Consider the following 12,717-nt stretch of genomic DNA (forward strand, 5'->3'; position numbering starts at 1 on the left):
TGGAGCTGTGATGGGTGGTCTCTAGATAACTGCATTTCCCAGGTTGCTTCCTGAACATAGCCTTGCAGAAAGACTTGCGCTGGGGTTTAGTGAGACTCAGGTAAGGCACCTGGTTCTGCTGGGAAGGGCCAGAGAGGGCACCACAAAGCCACCCTCCAGACAGCCATGCTGCTCTGTACCCTGGAGGGCAGCCTCTGGCCTGGTTGGGGCATGGAGTTCCCATCTCCTCGGGCTGTGATATCAAGACGAGCTTATGCTGGTGCTTGGGCTGCCTATCTATGCAGGGGGGGGTTCATGTCCTGGGGTATCAGGCTGGATCTTTTTGCCATCTAGCATAACCCACCAGGGACGTCCCCCTACCTTCCCCTGCATTTTCCCATCGATTAGGGGAGTGTAAAAGTGGGATAGATGAGGAAGAAGGTAGGACATTATGGATTGTCTTGGAGTTAATTAACAACAGGGTCAGTTTATCACCATGATGAGGTTTTAACTCAAAGCTGGTTCTGCTATTTTTGCTCATAAAGTGATACTTAATTAACAATAACAGGCTTTCTTAGTGCCCAGGAAGTATATCTTGGGGAGACCTCCTTAAGGAAAATATATGGAGCTGGAAATGTTGCTGGTATTCTCTGGAGGAGCCTGCAGCTTAATAATAACTTGCCTGCTAATTTATGGGGCGGTTGCACTGGGACAGCCCAGACTCGGGACTGCAGCCCAGCTCTGGTTTATTACAATCATTAAATGGCTGCAATTTCAGAACCGCATCAATACCATGAAATGAGTCCACGTGAATCCAAGGAGCAGCCTCCCTTGGAGCAGCCCCGACTGTCCCTGTTCCCTGCTTTGCCATGCCTTGTAACAGTGCAGGGGGTTGCAAAGCTGGCTGCATCTTCCCCAATCCTGGCGGGAGATGGATAGTTGGATCTGGGGCTGCACGCATGTCAGCATAAGCAGGAAGCCTGGGAAAGAGAAGGGGGTGGGGGTTGAATGAGGGTGCGGGGGAAAGTGAGGCACCTGCAGCAAGCTCATTTTAACATAACATACTCTCCAACCCTCTTGCCACCCCACCACCACCCCTGGGCTTGCTGCAGGAGACCGTGATTTGTTTTTAAAGGGCAGGCAGTAAACAGCATTATGCATTTGTGCTAGTTATGGTGGGCATCAGGCTCGTGCTTTTACAGAGGCCTGCAAAATGGACAATGAAGCCCTCACTTGGAAGACTCCTTGCCGGCTTGGAGCCCCGCGTCCTGCCTGCCCTCCCTCCCTGGTGTGGCACTTAGCCTTGCATTAGCACTTGCTTTGCCATGTAAACGGTGTCACGAAGTAGTGCAAAATCTGGTGCAGTGCTGGATTTTGACGTGCTGAGGCCCTAAATTACGTCCATCTTAAGAGGCCCCATACAATAAAAATAATCCACAAAAATGGATTTTCATGAAATTTAAAGATGAATTATAGTTATTTCTGCACAAATTTATAAACGCAATATGAATAATAACTGTGGAGCCATACATACATGTATATTTTTGTCATATTAGAATGAAAATGTCCAGGTTTTTTTTCCTTATTTAGAGGCCCCTCCTATTGTGAGGCCCTAAACTGTTGTTTAAGTAGCTTAAGCCTAAATCTGGCACTGATCTGGTAGGAAGCAGAGAGCTTGCTCCCATCCAGCAGGGACCACCAGCAACTTTCCACTTGCCGTGAGCCCTCTCTCGCCCCTCACAAAAATCCCAGATCGTTCCATACCTGGCTCTGTCTCAGCCCACCCCAAGCTAGGCACGCAGAAGGCACAGCCCTCGATCGAGCTCTGCAATACAACAGCGTTTCTTTCCTGGTGTCCCTCCCTTGGGAGCCATGGGCATTGGGCACCCCCAGACGTTTGCACTGGAGGCACGAGGTGACACAAGTCGCTGGGCAGCTCAGTGAAGGGAGGAGGTGGATTTTCTGGGTCAAGAACCGGGTCTCCAGCCCTCATGCGTACTGTGGAGTGCATTGACTTTGCTGTGTAGTAATAATGGAGCACACACATGACACACAGCCCATTATAAAGTAAATCACTCGGCTCTGGGGTGAAGCTCTCTCTTGGAAAACGTGCAGCCACTTCATGACGGGGAGTGTACGGTGCGTCCGCTCCCTTAGACCACGTCACTGTTGGGTATTGTGTGCTTTTCCCCAATGATAGTCCTGTTCATTTCTGATGTGATGTCCCCAAAAGTGCCTGATGTGGGCAGAGGGGCCCGGTGCTTCCACCCCCAATCCCACCTGAGACGGCATGGTTCAGGCCTTGTCTCCTCGCACAGCTCGCCAGGGTGGTCCTTCCCCAAAGATAATTGTTCCCAAAAGCCCACGTCTCTAGCCAGAACCCCGTCTCCACACTGGCGCAGGAAGTGACGGCTGATAGTGCAATAAATCAGGCTGAGGTTTGCTGAAGGCCATTTCTGCAGCTTTTCTCATATATTAGCATCAGGGAGTGTTTGGAGGATGACCTGGCGGGGGATGATCTGGTTAGATGTCTTTACTTGCCACCTGCCTGCTTCCCCTCCCAGTGGGGACCAAGGCTACACAAGCCCCCTGCCTCAGCTGCTGGGAGAGCCATCCCTTGAGACCGGAGGAACATGGATCATCTCTGAGCCACTTTCCAGTGGCAGCACCGCAAAGATCAGGTGCTTCTTTGTATGCCCTTCCTGGGGTCAGCTCTGCTTCATGACCCAGCCTCTGAACCCCCATCCGATCCCTTCGCAGCGGGATGCCGCTCGCTCACTCAAATGCCAAAGAGATCTAGGGCAGATCCTGGAACCTGCTCGGTTATCACCCACACGACCACAGGCTTAAGGAGGAGAGGTAAATGCACCACTCTGCTTATGTATTTGAGTGGTTTTTAATTACTGATGATACTTGTTCGAGCACAGGTCTATCAATTTTTACTAGGGGTTCCCGAGGGCCTTTTATCCTGCTATCTGCTGTAGGATGGGTTGTAATAGGAATGAAATGTGAGTGCCATGAGGCAGCACCAAGCCCCGTCTGCTATTAAATCTTTGCTAGGAAGCTGGGCACCTCTTCCTGTATGCAGTGCATGGATTAGCTAGATGGGGGATTAAGGGCTCAGCAATCTTTAAGTCATCATCATCATCATAATGAACTACTCGGTTAATAAAGCGGGTGCCCTGAGTTTTAAGAATGGATGGGGTATAACCCTGAAGCGCTCATTAGGGCCACATGGTATTTAAGGCTTTAAACAGGATTCCCTGGTGACTCTCTAAAACCCATGGGAGACTTTCAGCCAGGAACTTCGCCAATTAAGGGTCTCAGGCTTTACCCCACAGTAAGGAGGAGGATTCCCCGTCCAGATATTATTTGTGCTGCATTATCATCACTCTTCATACTGGAGGTGGGAAGGCCTGGAAACAGCGCGGCGTGCGGGGCTCCATGATGGGGTCGTACTCTGCCATGTTTCCTCCTTCTTCTTGTGCCTGTTGGTTTCCACTGGAAGAATATCCTTGCTATGTCACAACTTCCAGCTATCGGGCAAAACAGCAAAGAGCAGAATAAGCCCTTAAATGTAAGCCAGGTGCCAAGTTGCTTCAGTGCCCCCCAAGGACTGAGCCCTGAGCTCTGTGTTGCGTGAGTGTGTGCATCCTACCCCCTAAATCCAGGCTGGATTCCCAAGCAAGAACCTGCTCACTGTCTGTATGAGTGTTTTACATGGAAAATCTCATGGTCTTCATGTGCGAGCCCCCCGAGACGTGCTCTGCTGTGTACCAAGCAGCTAGCACGGGCTTCAGCTGGGCAGCTGGCCCCCGCCAACCATCAATCAGTGTCATTAATTGTCTCCTTTCAAGCTCATTAGGCAGCAGAGTCCCCAGTGCCCACTTTAATATATTTGTAAACCCCCCAAGTGCTGGTTTACTTGTGAAAGGCCCCGGGAGCACCCAGTCCAGCAGGAGACAGAGGTGCTGAACGCCCACAGCCAGACCACTCTGCCCCATGCAGGATCTGGTCTTTAATCTGTGCCTGTTTTAATGGCAAATTGATTTTACTATGAAGCCGCTCCCAGGGCTTGCTGAGCAGTTGATTCGTAATGAGCTGCTGATGCCAACTTCATCCTGGGCGCTATGAAGTCGGGGAGGAGGGTGCAGCCCAGCACCTTGGCAGAGGTCTCCAGCACAACCTGGCACCGCGGGAGGCTCCTGAGTAATGAGCATCCTTCCACATTGGGTCACGAGGGAGGGAGCCGAGGAGCCGGAGCAGCTCCGTGCAGCATCTCCCTGCGCTGCCATCCAATTGCATTAATCACCTCGGCATCCAGACCGCAACTTGGCCTTTCATCAACGCACCACTCGAGTGGAAAATATTAAACAGCTCTTCGGCACTGCACTGGGGCTGGCAGAGAGAAGAGGCCGGGGGAGGGCTTGGAGCAGGGGGGGACCCCTCGGGGCAGGTCAGTCCTCGGTCGGGTCAGAGCCAGTTCCCTCTGTCCTTCCAGGGTGGGTGTGCGGAGCTGGTGCTGGATCCATACCTTTGGAAAGCCCCAGAGCAGGGGCAGGGAGAGTTTCATCCATACTGCTGGACCATGGGGCTGGGGCAAGGGGAGCTCAAGCCCCCTCGGTCCTTGGCATCTCCACTCCCCTCGGAAAGGCGATGCCAGCAGCTGCAATGCAGTGGCCCACAGTGTGGGGGGGGGACACAATGCTGAGGAAAGGCTGGGATGATGGGAAGGGACTGCCGCTGGCTCTTGCCAGCTCTCCCTGGTTAGGACAGGTGGGATCAAGCTCCCTCAAAATGCTCATGGACCTCATGCTTTGCCATGGGGGACACAGAGGGACCCCTGGTTTCCTCCAAATCTCGCAAAGCCACTTCCTGTATAGGGCAAGAGAGTTTTCCCAATAATCGCCTGCTCCGGGAATCCTGACCCACACACAAAAAACCTTGAGTGTAGATCAACAAGGCTCTCGGCCATAACACCACTTGCCCTCGGACAGAGATGGGGCTGCTCCAGATTCCCAGCACTCTGCTTTTAATCCGCGTGTGGGCCAGAGGAGGTCAGCCGTGCCCACATGCCTCTCTCCGAGCCCTGGTGCCGGCATCCAGTGTGTCCTCCGGCTGCCATCTCGTGGTGAGAGGAAGCGCTAGCCCGCAGCCTCGGCAGGGCTTGTTAGAGGATGCTGAGCAGAAGCCTCTGCACCCTTGCAGGGTGCAACAAGCAGCGGATGGTCTGGGCTATGCTGTTTGCCGTAGGAGGAGGCCGTCCTGCACTGGTAGTTCAGAGATGTTTAGGGCTTTGCTCAATGTATCCCACTAACACTGGACGCTTACACGGTGCCTCACAGGCCTGAAGCAAAGAGTGGCCCCTGCTCCAATGACCTGGCTCTAGGCGTTGCAGCTTGGTATTACGGGGGCTGGAAAACTACCAGTGACTGGCATGCAGCAGTATTGGCCACTGGGCATATTGGGGACATCTGGGAGCTACTCTTCACTGGGTCACTGCTATGACCTCAGGTGGGTGGTCTAATCCCCATGCCTCAGTTTCCCTGTGTCCTACAGCCCTAATAGCAAGGGGATGTCTCGAACCAGGGGATTTGGATGATTTGCATGCCTCAGGTGTGCGCACCGGCTTCACGAGTTATGGAAGTAAATCGCCTCTGCCCCAGGGTTTATATCGAAGTGCCTCACAGCTTCGGCCTTCAGCAACTGGAGACGCAGCACGAGACGCGCGGCAGTGCTGGGGGAGGTTAGCTCCAGCTGATGCTGCTTGCTGTGAGGAAGGATGGCCGCCCGCATTGAGCATTTGCTTCCTGTGGGAAGGATGTTGGTTCCTGGTAGGAAAATCTCTGAGTGTTAGACCCTGTGCTGGAAGGCGCCTGGCACCCTCTGGAAGGCACCGAGGGGTCTCAGCTTCCATTAAGAGCTCCATTAATCATCACCCTGCAGGACTGGGCCTTTTGTGGACCAAGCTGATTTTTTTTTTCCATCCCATCCTATTGCATTAGACCCCCCAAAACCATCGCTAGACCAGGCCAGCACTTAAGAAAGGAACATACCCGATGAGCTGCTTGTGGTTGCTTGTGTAGAAATGGGTTAGATAAACTCTTCCCAGCTAGTCTTGTTCAGAGTTGAAAGTGGTTTTCATTCAGTTTAGTTTAATTCACAGCTAGATTAAGAGCGTCCCTGTTCAGAAGGAGCATGCCCGTTCCAAAACTTCAGTGCGATGCACCTGATCTACTTTAAAGACCACTGTAGCATCTGAGACCATTCAGGGCTAGCAGATCCAGGTTAGCTTCTCTGGGCTAAGCGCCACGTGAAGTTCTTCAGAAATAGTTTCTGAGGTTTAAATCCTGAATCTGCCTTCACTCGCAAACGTGACCAAGCTATCTCTTAATTCAGCTTCATTTTTCTAAGTGTCCCCTTGCAGCCAAGCCTTCATTCAGTCTGCTTCCCACTCTGCCACACACAAACCCAGCTTGAGAAGTGGGGCTAGTTGCTGGCAGTCGAAGCAGCAGCAGCAGCAGAGACAACCTGCTGAATGAGCCTGGACACCTTCCCTGTCTCACCCACGCGGTCCGTCCAAGGCTTGAGGAACCGTATGTCTATTCTCTGCTACCTTTGCGTGAGTTAAAAGCCTGACTCTTCTTGCAGCATCAGCATCTGGTCACAAGAGGGCGAGCAGCTCATGGGTTTGCTGATGGGATGGCTCCATATCACAAGGTAATTAATATCAGATGAAGATTTTTTGATGTGGGGGGGTGTCAGAAGGCTGTTCCCTTGGATGGAGGGAGTTGGCCTACAAAGCTTGTTCACCACAGGCCCAAGAGAAAGGGCTTGGCCTTGGTGTTCTCCCCATCGGAGTAAAGATTTTGCTAGAGAAGGGGTTGTGTAAGTGATATGCAGTAAGGTTGAGCAGGCGCTCCTTTCTGGCCCAGAAGGGTCTCAGCATGGCCAGTGGGGCAGTGTAGGTGTTCAATGATAGTAGGATGAATCATAGAAAATGCAGGTCGGAAGGGACCTCAGGAGGTCACATCTAGTCCAGCTCCCTGCTCAAAGCAGGACCAGCCCCAGCTACATCATCCCAGCTGAGGCTTTGCCTACCTGGGTCTTAAAGACCTCCAAGAATGGAGACTCCACCATGTCTCTGGATAACCCGGTCCAGTGCCTCACCACCCTCCTCGTGAAAAAGTTTGGGTACTGGGAAACCCTAAACTTCCCTTGCTAGAACTTGAGCCCATTGCTCCTTGTTCTGTCATCTGCTACCACCGAGGACAACCCAGCTCCAAACTCTTTGCAACCCCCCTGCAGGGAGTTAAAATGCATCAATCTGGTCCAGCAACAGTCTCTTACTTAAGTGCATGGGCAAAGAAAGGTTTCACCTCTTTCCTGGAGTCTCTAGAAATGGATCCAAAGAAAAACCCAGGCAACGTCCCTATGCCGGCGTGTTGGGTTGAACCCCATTCTCCATCCCAGAATTGGGCAAAGCTTGTGCCTCTGTTCAAATGTCCCATCTGCCCATCTCCATAATGGGCCAAACTGATGGTGTTTGGTGATCTCTGCCTGCTCCTGGTTCTGGCAAGAAAGAAACATTATCCGGTGCCAACAGGGTGAGCATTGCAACAGCATGAGATCCAAATTCCCTGTCCAAATTCCCAGTCTTTAAAGGTACAGCCCCTATTGCAATCCCCCTGCACCCAAATGCTCTCTGGTTATAAAGAAATCTGGGTCTGGATCTCAGCTTTGTGACTTGGGCATCTCTGGGATGGATGTTCATGGAGATGAAGGAGCGCTGGAAAGGAGGGATGGATGCATGAGCAGCAGTATGAATCGCAGAAGGGGCAGCCTTAGGCAGGGGTACTAGGCTGCTTTCACTCAGGGGGAGGTTGTTGGCACAGCTGTAATGGCTTGGGGGTTTACACCCCCCCGTCATGTCCCACAGACCTCTGGCTGGTTGAGCGCATGAAAAGGGAGGGCATTTTTTCCTTTCTAAATGATTAAAATTCACTTACATGCCACTGGCTGGGCACCCTGGAGTGTGAAGCCCTCCACGAGGGGCTGATGCAAACCCAGGCAAGGTTTCCACGGACTTCGGTGAGCAATGGATCAGGCTCTTAGCGAAGGAAGCTGGGGGTAAAACCGTCTGTGGCTGGGTGAGAGTCCCAGCAGTGCACCTCGGTATTGCCTGGCGGTGGTGAGGGGAGCAAAAGAGAGTGATCAGTCTCGTTGCAGAGTTTGTGAGAGGCAAGTCTCCATCATCATTTCTGGTGATGGCGACTGGTCTGCACTGGAGTCAGAGGTGCTTTTTGCTCAAAGCCCCCAGCATCACACTGTGACTCAGTGGGAACGCTGACCCAGCACCAGCCCCTGGGCAGGGTGACAGGGGCAGGCAGCAATGTTTCTCGCATTCCCAAAATGACCTTCCCAGCCCCAAACTGGGGAGATACATTAGGATCTGATGGCTGAACTGGCCTCGGCGTTGGGCTAGGTGATCCTGGAGATCCCTTGCAACACTCCTGTTCTAGGTTGTTAACGGAGTCTGACCTTCCCCAGTGCTGCGATTCGGTCCTATTCAATTCTCCACGGGACCAAAAAACCTGGACATAAATGTTCCTCCTGCCTCGTATCTGAAATGCAACGGGAATGGCTTCAGTCCAGGAAGGTGTTTGATGAGACCGGCTGCCGGGTGGCAGTTCTGAAAGGAATCTGCAACTCCTTAAGAGCTTCTCAAGAGCTTGCAGTTTGCTTTTTCTCAGCGATCTATATATACACTTAGCAAGGCAGAAATTCTTCCCAACAACTCCAGAGTCAGTTCCTTTTTAATTTTTGATGAAAACCCCTAATTAGGTTAGCATTTGCATTCTCTCCAGATGGCCAAGTCTGTGTGTGCCACTGCAGTCTAATTACACACATTGATCAAGATTACAACCAGCTGATTTCATTTTTCCCCCCCTAAATGAAGCTGCTTGTGCATATTAACACTCTTTATTCACCACTTCCTCACTGGAACTTGTTTTTCAGACAGGGTCTTCTGTTGTGCTCAGCGCTGTAGCATCTGAGACGCTTCCGGTGGTGGGTTGCTTAGCGAGGCTAATGGTCCGGCACGGATGTCTGTCCTCTCATCTTCTTCCTTGGGGGGAGTGGAGTTTGCCATAGAGGGCTGCATTTTGGTAGATGCCCTGGGCTTTTTTTGTGTTTCTATTAAATATTCATGTTGTTATGTATTTATGGCAGAGAAAAGATCCAAGACACAGAGGCATAACTTCGGGCAGCTTTGTGCCATGGGGACGGCAGCAGCATGCAAGGCAAGGACAGTGACTGGCCAGACTGGCAGCGATAACAGCTGCTATTTTGGTGCTTCACCCTAAGTCAATGCCAGGGTTTGATGCCCCACTTCCCATTGCCCCCCTTTCCCCCCACGTTAGTTATGCTACCGCCAAGACATGTACCTGGCACTGGAAACAGAAGGCAGATAAGGTTTGTAATGGCCTTGACCCCCTCCCAGCCCCAGTGCCCTCCATTAAAATCACATTCCTGCCTCCTGCAGCTGCCAAAGAGCTTTTTCCTTTGGGTGTGCTTTGATATTTTTAAGGTGGTGGTAGCCGAGCAGCATTATAATTAATGGGAAACAGCACTTGCTGGTCTAGGCATCTGCAGAATTGTACCCCGTCAGTGTGGCCCAAGGTCTTCTGTGCAGCAGAAGGGAGGAGATTAAGGAAAGAAAATAAGGTGGAGGGGGTGCAAAGGGAAGGAGCTCTGATTGTGCGAGAAGAGGTTGGGGTTTACTAAGAAGCACCAGGATCCACTGGGAGAGCTCAGCAGACGATGCACATTTCTTCTGCTGAGAAACCCAGGAGAGCTGCATTGGCTCGCAGCCTGGGGGAGCGGAGTTACGAACTCCCCGACTTGCCCAGACTGCTAACTGGGAGGTGCGCCCTGGCTAGACAAGACGGAGGGTTGAGGGGCTCCTGGACTGGGAAAAGCTGAAAATCACTGCGCTTAGCCAGTTGCTGCATTGGGGTTTCTCATCGGAAACTCATGGCAAGCTGGATGTTGGGGTTTCTCATCTGAAACTTCTGAGAAGCGAGCAGTCGAGCTCAGCAAGCTGTCGAGCTGGAGGCAGAGCCATCAGCCATCAAGTGTCTGCCACCGCAGAAGCGGAGGCAGCTCTCGCCTGCTTCCTATTCATCTCAGGAAGGCAGAGCTCGCCGTGGGAGCTGCTTCCCTGCGGCACCGGCAGCGTACTGAGGAACCGCAGCCTGCCGGACTTTGTGGTGCCTTCGCCTCCCTCCCATTCAGATGGAAATTTCAAGCCCCCCACTGAGACGCGCAGGTTTAAATGACACCTGGCGCAGACAGGCCTAGCGATGGCTGGAAGGCTTTATCTGCGTTCTGTTCTAGCCACCATGGAGACAAAATATTAGTGAGAGTCTGATAGAGGACAATTCAGGCAATAACACGTGAGGATTTCGACCGAGTTGTGGGGAGAAGTGAAGAGCTGCTGAGCATGTCTAGCTTGGCTGAGACCTGGATGAGGGGTGGGAGACGTGACTCGGTTACTCTGCTCCTGTTCATGGGGATGAAGAGATCAAGGAACGGGGGGAAACGGCTCCGTTTTGTGCTCCACAACTTGTGGGCCAGTCCAGGGGCTCCCAGAGGTGGCCAACCTGCGGCAGGAATGCCAGCCTCGGCACAAGGCGCACAGAGGATCGGGGAGAGGGCAGGCAGCACGGCGGCAGAAAGCGGAGCAGCAGATCGTGCAAGGAGCACAGGACAGGGAGCAGAAAGCAAAGCAGCAGATCATGTAGGGAGCACATGACAGGGAGCAGAAAGCAGAGAAGCAGAGCAGGCTGGGGAAGGAGTTTGCAGTGGCAATCAAGGAGTGTGCAGAGCGTAGTTTTGGCACAGCTGCCAAAAAGACTATCCCCCTTTGAGTTAGAGCATCTTTAGGGCTGCTGTAGCTTACACTGTGCTTCAAGTGGCTGCCTGTGGGCCCCCGGAGATAGCAGAGAGCCAGCTGTAAACTGATATTGTGTTTTTTATTTTGTACAGCTGCCTAAGGGGTTTAGAAACATCACCCCTTGGCTTTGGAGGATGTGTCTAGGTCCCCCGGATGGCCCCACAACCTGTGCATCCTAGCCATACCTGAGCAGTCCCTACCAGGGGGTCCCCCATGCCATTGGGGGAAGACCCCCTGGTCAGGCCACTCCACAGAGTCCGTCCTGCTGAGTCTCTGGGTGGGCAGGAGAGGAATCATGTAGCCTGTGCACGTGGGGCTGGCAGGGGCCGAGAGGAGGAGGAGAAGGCAGGACTTGTGTGCATGCTGGCCCTGCACCAGGCACTCTCCATCTCCACGGTAGGTTGTTTAGAGTGGGGGCATCCCGGGCACGTGTCTGCTTTGCCACCTGGGGGGCAGGTGCACAACTTAGGCACAACCTGTTACTGCTTCAGTGTCCCTGAGGTGGGGGGCAATGACACAGAACAACCTGAGCCTCCAGAGGCCAGAGCCAGTTTGAACTTCCTCCAGTTTGAACTGCCTGCTGCTTGTTCCTCCTTGGCTTGTTCCTCCCCAGGGCTCGCGGCAGAGGACGGAAGTCAGGACTCCTGGGCTCTCTCCTTTCATGGCTTCACTGTGTGGCCGTGGCCAAGACACTCGGCCTCTTTGCTCCTGTTTAAAATGGAGACAGTTCTACCTGCCTACCCGGGCTCATGGGTTAGGGCTGTAGTAATGGCCAACAAGGGCACATCTTTGGAGACGGTGCTCCAGAAGAAAGGGCCAGTGGTGCTATCTGTCCTGAAGGTGGTGGCAGCTGTGGGACTGCTGGGACTTGCCTTTTCTCCGTACTTGTATGTTTAGGGTACCTGCCTGACCGCTGTCATGGAGCTGCGCTGTGTAATGCAGCTGCGCACTTCTGCCCCAGGGTGTCTGCAGGGCTGCAGCATGAGAAAGGGGCTCAGGACCAGGTCTTATTCCCATAAGACTGTGCCCACGTCAGCTGGCTGTGTGCACTGTTCATCCCCTGCTGAAATCTGCTCTCTAAACAGCTCTTGTTTGGGGCGGGGGACGGCATGCCTGGAATATAAAACGCCGGGCCCTGTAATGAGCCATGGAAGAACATCTGCTCAATGAAGGGCTGATGAGAGAGAGCCATAACAGCCATTCAGTTCCATGGCAAAGTGATGATTAGGGCTAATAATGATGCCAGCAGCAGCTACGGCTTCTATTTACATGCGGCGAGACAACAGCAGCATCGTTCTTTGAGTAGCACCATCCCAGAGCTATGGACCTTGGTGGGGACGCTTTCTCCCTGCTCTGTATGACCTATGCATTACACAGGGCCAACACGAGCTGCTTGGCTGTTGGTTTAAGTGTCGCCACATCCATCATACTTAGATGCAAGCTAAGAACGACGTAATGGCCAGAATACAATTGATTAGTCCACTTCTGGAAGAGTCTGGCTCTAACAAGTCTACAGAACTGGTCAGATAAATAAGAGAAGCAGAGGATAAGGGGAAACCTGTTTCTGCCCAGCAGGTGTTAAAAGCATTTTGCACGGCCATCCATCAAAACATCCCTGGAGTCGTAACTTGACTGGTGCGGGCGCATAAATCCCCAAGACGATTTCATCGTGGGTGCCTCGCAGACAGTTCTGCACACCGCACCACGATCCCTCAATAACCGGACAACCAGGCTGGGCTCGTGAACGGGTTTCCCTAGGAGTTTTGCTCTCTACTCTGGGC

At 52.8% G+C, this 12,717-nt stretch overlaps 1 long non-coding RNA gene across 1 annotated transcript in view; it reads left to right on the plus strand.

Annotated features, from left to right (window-relative positions):
• LOC109314401 overlaps window positions 1–9,507 on the plus strand; it is a 20,417-nt gene extending 10,910 nt beyond the window's left edge. The window contains exons 2-3 of the long non-coding RNA XR_002102280.1: window positions 6,631–6,699; window positions 8,998–9,507. This is a non-coding gene — a long non-coding RNA (uncharacterized LOC109314401). The remainder of the gene's footprint in view (window positions 1–6,630; window positions 6,700–8,997) is intronic.
• The last annotated feature ends 3,210 nt before the right edge of the window (window positions 9,508–12,717 follow it).

This window comes from Crocodylus porosus, unplaced genomic scaffold, assembly GCF_001723895.1.
Source record: "Crocodylus porosus isolate Cpor-Errol unplaced genomic scaffold, CroPor_comp1, whole genome shotgun sequence".
Lineage (NCBI taxonomy): Eukaryota > Metazoa > Chordata > Crocodylia > Crocodylidae > Crocodylus > Crocodylus porosus.